The 10,793-nt window shown below is 37.6% G+C and overlaps 1 pseudogene; it reads right to left on the reverse strand.

The window, feature by feature from the left end:
• Positions 1–9,371: 9,371 nt before the first annotated feature.
• LOC132225458 (U2 spliceosomal RNA) lies at positions 9,372–9,495 on the reverse strand (annotated as a pseudogene).
• Positions 9,496–10,793: the final 1,298 nt, after the last annotated feature.

Genomic DNA, 10,793 nt, shown 5'->3' on the forward strand with positions numbered 1-10,793 from the left:
ATTCTCCCAACATTATCTCAGTCTACGGAGTGTTTTAGTTAGTACCCAGGCAGTTCAGAAAACTCCATTTTCATACTAATTCAAAATGTAAGACTCCAATAACCTCTAATTTTACAGTGAATATTCATAAACATTTGTACTGTGCTCAGTATAATGCAATCAGATTTTAAAATTCATTTTTATTCTTGAGTGGGAAGCAAGCTCCAAAAATTTAGGAACTAGTCCACCAGAGTGGACACGATTTATGAGTAACATTCCTAAATTGCTTGGGTGTTTGTCATGTCTGAGTTGAAAAATGCAAATGAATGTGTTGCTGGTTCCATAAATCTGGTACGGGAATATTTTATTTTTGAATTGGAAAAAATATATTTTACTCTTTAAAAAGTAACTTGGCACAGAATAAGACTAGATACCTGCCACAGGAGGAACCAACAATAACAAAAGCCCCTCAGTTTATTCTTTTATATGTTTTTATTGGTAATCAGATGTTAAACGTGAACAGATGTGCTGCTAATCTTCAGAAAGATTTTAAAAAATGTTTCTTGTTGTGTAAATATGCATGTTTAGGTAAAATCTATGAAGCCACTAAAATATCATAGCCACCCTTTCAGTATTTACTGCACAGTTTTGCAACAAACCCTAAAGTGTGGCAAATCATACACACATTCCAAAGGAAATATGAAGTTATATTTTTGAATCATTTCCTCTAGAAATGTGTTAGACAAAATAGACAAATCAATGTGCTGTCTTCCATACCAGGAGGAAAAACAAAATTTAATATTGATAAGGAGTAGTGCTCAAGCTGCTTTTTAGATAATGAATGCATGATGAAGAAGTGATGAAATTCCCGTGTCCATATCTTTATACTTCCAAGTGGTTTTTATCAGTACTAGAGCATGAGCTGACCCAAATACAAATATAACTCATTCTTTCTTTAATATAAACAATAGGTCCAACCTTTTCTATGTCATCATTACATTTATCTGCATAGTCACCTTTCTTCAGGATGCTTCTATGTATAACTACCAAACTGATTGGATTACTGATTAAGATTCTGTGAACATTCTTGCTGATATGTTTTGCCATTTTCACCTAATATGGGATGTTAGAGCAAAGTATTTTAACTGTAATTATGTATGCTAAGTATAGATAATAACATTTTGTCTTTGAACACTTCTTTATAGCTCTAGCTGGTGTGGCTCAGTGGATAGAGTATCAGCCTGAAGACTGAAGGGTCCCAGGTCCGATTCCAGCCAAGGGCACATACCACAGTTGCAGGCTTCTCCCCAGCCCGGGCCCTGGTCTGGGTGTGTGCAGGAGGCAACCAAGCGATGTTTCTCTCACATTGATATTTCTCTGTCTTTCCCTCTCTCTCCCACGCTCTCTAAAAATCAATGGAAAATATCCTCGGGTGAGGATTAAGCAAAAAAAAATTCTTTACAGTTTCCCTATTATTTTCACTGAAATTAAGATGGAAGCATGGCAAGTAGAATGAGTCTCCTGTCAGTCATGTGAGGGACAGGTCCTAGAAGGGAGCCTTAGAAAGAGAGAATACTGCAAAGCAGAAGGAAAAGATGGCACCTCACACGGGAAACTTGCTCAAGTAAGAGAAACAAATTTGTCCATCATATGTTTTTCCCAGGGATAACTGCCCCTTGCCCACTGCGAAGCTGAATAAAGTCTTGGAGTAGGAGAGAGTAGTACTTACAAAGATAGACCCTGAAGTCCCACTGCCTGAGCTGTACTCCTGGCTTGGCATTTCCTAGCTAGGTTAACTGATGCAACTTACTTCATCATTCTGTTCCTCAGTTTGTTTGGTTTTTTAAAAAATATATTTTTATTGATTTCAGAGAGGAAGGGAGAGGTAGAGAGAGATAGAAACATCAATGATGAGAGAGACTCATTGATGGGCTGCCTCCTGCACGCCCCCTACTGGGGATCAAGCCCGAAACCTGGGCATGTGGTTCTAACCGGCAATCGAACTCGGTACCATTTAGTCCACAGGCCGATGCTCTATCCACTGAGCCAAACCGGCTAGGGCTGTTCCTCAGTTTCTTGATAAGTATAGTACCTACGCCACAGGTTTGTGTGAGGATTCATGAGTTAATATGCATAAAGTGCTTATATCGTACAGTCATCCCTTGGTATTTTTAGGATATTGGTTCCAAGACACCTCCCACCACACACATATACCAAAATTTGAGGATGCTCAAGTCCCTTATAATAAAATGTCAGAGCATTTGCATATAACCTACACACGTCCTTCCGTATACTTTAAATCTTCTCTAGATTACTTATAATACCCAATACAATGTAAATGCTATGTGAAGAGTTGCTATATTTTATTTTTTAGGGAATACTGATAAGAGAAAAGTCTGTACATATTCAGTACATATGCAACCATCATAGGTAACTACATAGTACATGTCAGCAACAACATAACATTTTTTTCTCCGAATATTTTTGGTTTGCAGTTGGTTGAACCTGCAGATGTGGAACCTGTGGATATAGAAGGCCAACTGTACTTACCATATGTCAGTTGTTATTCAAAGTCTAGCCATTAAATGTCTTATCTTAACCTCAAGTGTGGTTTGCAGTATAGGAGGAAGGGACATGAGTTCACCTTTGGGAGATCGATGCCTCCTTGGCACACTGGCAATAAGAATTAGTGAGACCCCAATAGGAAGATGAATATTAGAGATAAGTATTTGTGCAAAACGTTCATCTTTTCCTTTGCAGTTGGAGAGGCTTTCTCCACTGCTAAACATGGAATAAAAGGGTTTTTAATTACATTAGGAAAACATTGGATTTCCTAATGAGCTCTTAATTTAGTAAATATTTACCAAGTATTTATATACTAGACAGTATGCCAGGTGCTAGAGACACATACAATGCGGCAATTGTGTACAATTAATAATATTGTAGGCTTGTGCAAGGGAGGGACTGTGTTTTATTATTTTTTTATATTCTGCACAGTACTTGACTCATAAAAAGAGAACAGTAACTATTTTGAAAATGTAACATCACTTAAGTGGAAACTGACAAATGTATAAACACTTTTTTTAAAAATATATTCCATTGATTTTTTACAGAGAGGAAGGGAGAGGGATAGAGAGTTAGAAACATCGATGAGAGAGAAACATCAATCAGCTGCCTCCTGCACACCCCCTACTGGGGATGTGCCCGCAACCAAGGTACATGCCCTTGATCAGAATCCAACCCGGGACCCTTGAGTCCACAGGCTGACGCTCTATGCACTGAGCCAAACCGGTCAGAGCTGTATGAACAATTTTTTATGGGCATTAATTATTTATACTGACATTCTAGAAATATATGTGCCTGTGACTCCATTGGAGAAATATGATGACTGAATATAGTCAGTTCTTCAAAGATGTCAAGAGTCTATTTAGCTGACAAATAGGAGGCTCTGCTAGAACTCTCTGTTTTGGCATCCCTCCAGCCCCACCCTCGTGCACTACCAACTGACGTCCACCTGCAGGCTTACACCCCAGTTCTAACATGAATTGGGAACTGATTGAGTTGCTCTAGTCCCATATCAAATGGAGTTCACAATCAGGAAAAAATCAATAACCACAGTTTCCTGCAATGTTCCCTTGGTTGATAAACTGTAATTCTCTGCCCTATCTCCCAATTTAGAAGATGGGCTTCTTTATTAATTTGATTCCAGCAATTTCTTTAGGCTTTTCATATTCTCTTGAGCTTGGTGCCCCGCTTTATACTTGCAGTTCCCCATTTCTAGGCAAGGGAATAGTGAATTTTAACACAAAAACCACTGGCTCCCCATTTCTAACGGTCAACATGCTTCTCTGCCTGACCTTACTAAGAACACCAACACTCGACATGCTGTTCTCCTTGCCTGTTGAATCACCACGACCAACTATGTGTTGAAATCAGACATCGCCAGTGCCTTTGAACACCATATTCGCCAACAGGTCTGTCTGTGCTGCAATTCCAGCCCCTGCCTAGAGTAACCATTTTGATGAGTAACCTACAATGCCTCCAGCAAATACCAACATATGACAACATACATGATTTTTTCGTTTGTAAATGGATATCATTGTGTCTTGTCAGAATTCTTATTTCTTTAGGCAAGACCAAAACAAAGCAAACATTTACCAAGGAAGGATGACAAATGGTGGATCAATCACATTTGCTTGCCCATCCTCTGGGAGAATCAATTCTGAAGCATATCCCACACAGTTTCTCAGAGCGCTCCCCAGTGAAATTAAATCTCTGGCTGCTTACAAATTTCATTTCCCTTTGTGCTTCCAGGGATCATCTCCCAAATAAACTGCCAGCACCCTAGTCTTTGTCTCAGGATCTGTTTAAAAGAACCCAAACTAAGATACCTTTAAAATTGTATGAAACCAAAATTACCTTGGGTCCATATTTACTAGTATATTTCCTTACACCAGACACATAAAACTCAGCTTGTCCAAAATGAGGCATTCCTCTCTCCAAGCCACAACACCAAAAATTTCTTCCTGTACTCCTTGACCAAGCAATTCACCCTGGAAATCTCCCTGGCATTCCTTTTCTATCCATTTTTCTACTTCAATATTCTACTAGTGACGGATCTGTAAATTCTACTTCTTAGGTATTTCCTCAGCACCACTCCCTTACCCTTGCCATCACTATTCTCTTAGATCAACTCTCAAGCTTTCTCAGTAAATCAGTTATAATAGCTTTGAAAAAGGATTATTCTGCCCAAGAGTCACTCGCTGTTAGTACATTTTCAATTCTTCTGTCAATATAACTTAATAAAATGTAAGCTATCGGGCCTACCATGCTGCCCCATTTTCCTCAGAATTAGGTCCAAGCTTTCCTCTTCCAATTCCTTGTACAGGAGTCCCCCAGAATTCTGATACCCTCATTCTCCTCTCCCATAAGAATTTAGGGACTTTTTGGTGTTGGCACAACTAGAGGCTAAGGGGATTGTGCAGAGGAAGATAGTAATCAGAGAATATAATCTGAATCATAGCCTAAGAGGTTATGGAAAGGCAAGAAAATGGGTTTTATCTCCATGATTCCCATGGTCGTTAATTCCTTAAATTATCCTTATTCTATACTCCCATTTTAAGCTGAGGCCCCTCTCTAAAGGTCTTGTCTAACTCTGCTTTGTCTAGTCTAATTAGTCTGGTTTAAGATAATATTTACCTCTTCATTTTTCATAATGTATTACATTGTTCTTGCAAATGCCTTAAACTCTACAAGTCACCATGATGTCTCTAGGAACTTTTTTTAATTGGTTGAATTATAGTAATTCTGAGTGCTTTTCTTTAAAATTCGCATGCCTTCATTTTATTGACATTTTGCTTGTACCCGAGTTTTCATCAGCAAATGAAATTTTTAACACAAAATAGAGCATGTAATGTATCCTATGAATTATTTATAGGGTATACAACATGCATCCAGCAATAGCTTATATTATCCACAGTTCGGGAAATGCAGTAACCAAAAAACAGTATAAAAGGAGGGCTAAATTCAAACTACCAGAGACTGACTTTGATATTTGATGAGCTAGAGGTCAAGGTGGGGCAGGACCAAACCCCAGTTATTGGTACCTTAGCCACCTCTGAAGTAGATCCATCAATTGTGCTCTAATCATAACGGTACAACAGGGAATTCAAGTAATAAACACACACACACACACACACACACACACACACACACGTGTGTGAGCATATGCATGCAACTTTTTTTTAAAGGAGAGCTTTAGTCTTCAGTCTAGGAAACAGTGCAAGGATCAGAGATAAAAATTTCTCCCTCCAAATCCAACCTCATTTCATGTGATTTCTACATGACATTTCCTATTTCTACATTCGTTGGCCTTACCAAACTACTATTAACCTTGAAGGGAGCTCCAAGGTAGCTTAAAGGGAAATAAGAAAAACTGAGCCCTCAGAGTTGAGAACGGCCATTGGCCTTTTACTCTTTCTAGTCCTATTAGTTCTTGGTACCAAATTTCTTATGCTTTTTACTCTCTGTAGCCTCTCTCAGGATACTGGCCTTTTCCAGCTTCTCTCTCCCATAGAATATTTGTGTTTCAGATTACTTTCCCTGGGCATAGCAGCTTCTATTTTCCCCTGGTTGAATTTCATTTTATTTCTTGCCCTGACTTTAACCTTTCCAAGTTCAACAGAATGACTTCTCAGTCCTTGCTGGTCAAGACAACACCTCTGAATGTAGTATCTTTGGTGCATTTAATGATCTCTCTGTTTACACCGCAAGATATCTCTTCAACTCTATAAGCTGCTGTTTGTCAATCCCTTTTTGTTTGTTTTTTTCTCCCAGCCCTTTATTCATTTTAGTCTATATAATAGGATTTAATTAATTTTCAAGCACCATTTATCGATGCAGTAGCCATAACTGTGACTAGCAGGCAGCTGGACTGCAATGGCATTGGTCAAAGTTATAGACTCACAGCTAATTCTGCTTCACTTTGACAGTTTTGCACATCCCTGATTGATAATAAGATTGCTTATGCAAAACCTTGGCATCTAGAACAATAAATGGAAAGTCTTGATAGAAGAAAGTAAGAATACATGATACAAATTAAACCACAATATTTAATTGGCCTTGTAAGGGCAAAATGAATGTGGTAAAAAATATCATTTCTGCCACATACTAGAATGAAACGAAATAACAATAAAGAAGACCAAAAATAATAGTAGTAATAATAAAAAAGGTAGGGCAAATTAAGCAAACATGTAAATTTCAGTATATCCTGCTGGTTTTTAAGATTATTTTAGTGTCTTTTAAAAAACTTTTTATTGAAGTAAAATTTACATATAGAAAAGCACACATATTATAAGCATGATGCTCAATGAATTTCCCAAACTAAATCTGCACCAAGATCAAGAAACAGAACTTACCAGCACACCAGAAACTCATCACTCATGATCTCATCCAATTACTCCCCACCCCAAAAACTACTATGTTGACTTTAATAAAATCTGTCTCCAGATTTTATATAAATGCAATGATATAGTATGTATTTGCATCTGGTTTCTTTCATATAACATTGTATTTGTGAGACTCATCTATGCTGTCACATAAAGTTGTAAATTTTTCATTCTCATTACTACATAGAACTCAGTTCAATTGTGTGAATGTGCAGTAGTTTCCATTGTTTGGCTATTCTTAATAATGCTGCTATGAAAATCCTGGAAGGGGTCTTTGTTAAATATATATGCATATTTCTGTTGGGTATAGAAATTGGAGTTGAATTGCCAATGTATAGGGTATATGTATATTTAGATTTACTAGATACAGCCAAACAATATTAGAAAGTGGTTGTATCGATTTATACTTCCACAAGTTATATAGGGTCTTATTTGTATATCTTTTAAAAATCCTCCTTACCTTATCAACAATTTTTTTATAAAAAGAAAGCTAGTCATTCAATCCTGTTCTTTAACTAGTGGATCCAATGATAAGCAGTCATAAACTATTAGATGGAAATTTTCTCTATGCTTATATAATTCTTTTCTGGTGTTCAAGAGAATGTGAGTTTTCTCTTTAGATCACAAGGGGACATGTGACAGCACCTCTCATCCAATAGGTGCTCAGAAATATTCGTTGAATCAATGAAGTCAAAAGAGAAAAATCAGGGTGATACGCTTTATGACTTAACTGTTAAAATTTATTTAAATTAAAGCTAAATCTAATTTAAAAAAAACATACATAGGAAGAAATAGTTCAATACATATTTTTGTGCTTTTTTAAGAGCCAAACAATCATTGTAGGGATGGAGGTCGTGATACTGGAAGGGACTTTTTTTTTTTTTAATCCACACCTGATGATATTTTTCGATTAATTTTTAGGGAGAGTGGAAGAGGGAAAGATTGAGAGAAATATCGATGTGAGAGAAATACATCGATTGGTTGCCTCCTGCACGAGCCCCAACCAGGGCCCAGGACTGGGAGGAGCCTGCAACCGAGGTACGTGCCCTTGACTGGATTCAAACCTGGAACCTTTCGGTCCACAGGCCAAAACTCTATCCACTGAGCCAATCCGGCTAGGGCTGGAAGGGACATTTTAATGTGGTCAGAGAAGAAAAAGTTCCAAACTAAAAATGATTAATTTGCTCTGATACTTTATTGACAATAAAATAATACTGCTACAAATATTTTTTTAAAAGATGATCTTTGGGTGAATGTGAGTCTCTGCAGGATAGGTCTGCACTATTTAGGTTTTTTAGCTCCATTCGTGTTTAGCATAAGTAGTAGATACAATACGATTATTTGTGAAATAAGTTACTGAAAAATAAAACAGAAAACAAGTAGGAAACTCTCAGCAGTCTATGGCATCTAATTAGTTTCTTTATTTAAACCGCCAAAACTGGTCGTCATGGGAACAAATCGCATGTCTGAAGAAAAAAACAGGAGATGAGAGAGATGGTGATATTATGAGAAGAAAAACTATTTGTGGGCTGTGCTTAGAGCACTATTTTACTTTTAACCCTTCCAGCCCTGCCATTTAAAATAGTTTTCTGAGCATCAACAACTAAACTAACTAGAATATTTTGATTTCTAATCATTTCCTCGGTGAGAAATGAGAATGTTACACATGCAGGTACAGCATCTTATTTTAAAATACTTATGCAAGAGGTTTTGTTCTTTATTCGGATTATTGTTTTTAAGGCCTAGATTAAGTTAAGCCAAATTATACCTTTTTACATAGTTCAATAACTAGGATATTCTGTAAAACTCTAATGTTAGAGGGTAGAGCTGTACTCAATATTTTCTGGTGCCCAAAGGTTTTAGACTCAGTCCTTCGGGTCATCTAATCATGGTACAACATTTAGATGCCACGCATAAGCGATGACAAAAGCAATGCTGATTCCTTCTCTGATTTATCTTGAATGGCTCCAAAGCACAAGTGGACATTTAAGAACTCCCTAAGGGCGGCTTTCGAATCTGTGCTCTTTTCTTCTTGGCTGTCAAGAAAATACAGGTGTTGGGGTTTGTTCTGGTGTTTGTTCGTTTTTCCTTCCTAAATTTAGGATGTACCCAAAGTTTTCTGGATATCAGATATGCTGGTGAGTCACGAAACCAGCAAGATCTGAGATGCGTTTAATGAGGGCATTCCAAATCGAATCTCTGCTCCAAGAAATGTGATTGCATTTCTTTAAAGGGGAATTGTACGGCCAATTCCTAATGGAAGAACTGTCTGTCTCTAGCCAGTAGATTGACCAGACCATTGGTTATTTGTTTGTTTTTACCCTCCTGCTTTCTAATCTCTGGTCATTTCCTTATTCATTATCAGCTCCAGAGGGAATGAAAAAAGAGAAAAGGAAAGTGACTCTAGTAAATCTTTACCTAGGTAGAATTATCATAATTAGGTTAAGAAGGTTACAAAATATAGAAGAAAAGTGTTCTTGACTTTAATAATTTTTTACATTATCTATGGGTTTTAAACTGATAAGAACAGATACTACACTTGATCTTAGCCAAAAGGCCGAGAAGCGATATATCTATGGGTTTTAAATATTCTTAGCATAGCAAGGGGACCAAGGGTATAAGAAAATAGCTTAGATTTTTGGAAATGTTCAAGCGTTGAATTATTCTGTGATTGTATTATCAGAGCCTTGATGCAAGAAAACAAATCAGTGGATAAGGATAGAGATTTCAGTGGGAGTAAGTGGATGCTTTCATCCACAACCATTTTGGAAAAAGGATAATTTAGCTATGCTGGGAAAGAGCTATTTTAATGGTTCAGTGGTAGGGATTCAGTTGTTTGGCCAAGCAGAAATGAAATTGTAAGCCAGGGATAGAATGCATTGGAAATGTTGAGGAACATGCAGAAAGGGGATTGTGAGATAAAAACCGGCCAGGCTTATGCAAAGCTAAGGGTTCCCAGGCTTCTAGTTCAGGAATCTTAGTCCCAGCTCCTTATTTACCGTGAAATCTTGAGAAAATCACTGATTTCTTTAAGACACAATTTCCTTGTCTTTTAAATAAGGATAATTTTGTCTACATTTGACATGTCCTGCTAACGTGATAAGGTGGTTGCTGGGAATTTGTGCACTCCTCTGTTGGGAAATGAAGGCTTCAGCCTAATGAAATAGAAGAGTGGATGCTGCAAATTTGAAGAATAGGATTGTACGAGATGACTTCTCTTTGATGCTCCCCTGCCCCCCATTCATTTTCCACTACTCTCCAATCTTGTCTCGTTCACCTCTTCCACCAGAAGATTCCTTTCTCTACCAGAAGCTGACTGGATGGACCACACAACTGGGGATTCTGATTGGGTTTGGTGAGCAGAGAGCCCTGGCAGCAGATGGTAGAGAAGGAAGGGGTGTGAGACAGGGAATTTGCTCTTAGTTGGCCCCCTGAAAGATTGCCTGGGGCTGGCTATTTTCCTTAACCAAAGTCCATTCACTGCTCCTCTTATGCTTTCAAGCCTAGGATCAAGACATGTTTCTGCAATAAATAACCCTTCTCAAATTATTCTATTTGAAATGTACTATCTCTGTTTCCTGTGGCGACCAGGTCTGATTCCATACATATACCATAATAACTTTAGATAGTCAAACAAACTTCTGTTGTGGGTTATTTAGTCTCCTCTACACACACACACACACACACACACACACACACACACACACACACACACACACAGAGACACACACAGACACACACACATGTATATGCATATGTATATGTATATGTATATTCTATAGACATTTTGCTATCAATAATACTGCAAATGTTACACTTTGGCTAACTCCCTTTTGTCTATTTGAGGTTTCACCTTGTCAATACTCA

The sequence above is a fragment of the Myotis daubentonii genome, chromosome X (genome assembly GCF_963259705.1).
Source record: "Myotis daubentonii chromosome X, mMyoDau2.1, whole genome shotgun sequence".
Lineage (NCBI taxonomy): Eukaryota > Metazoa > Chordata > Mammalia > Chiroptera > Vespertilionidae > Myotis > Myotis daubentonii.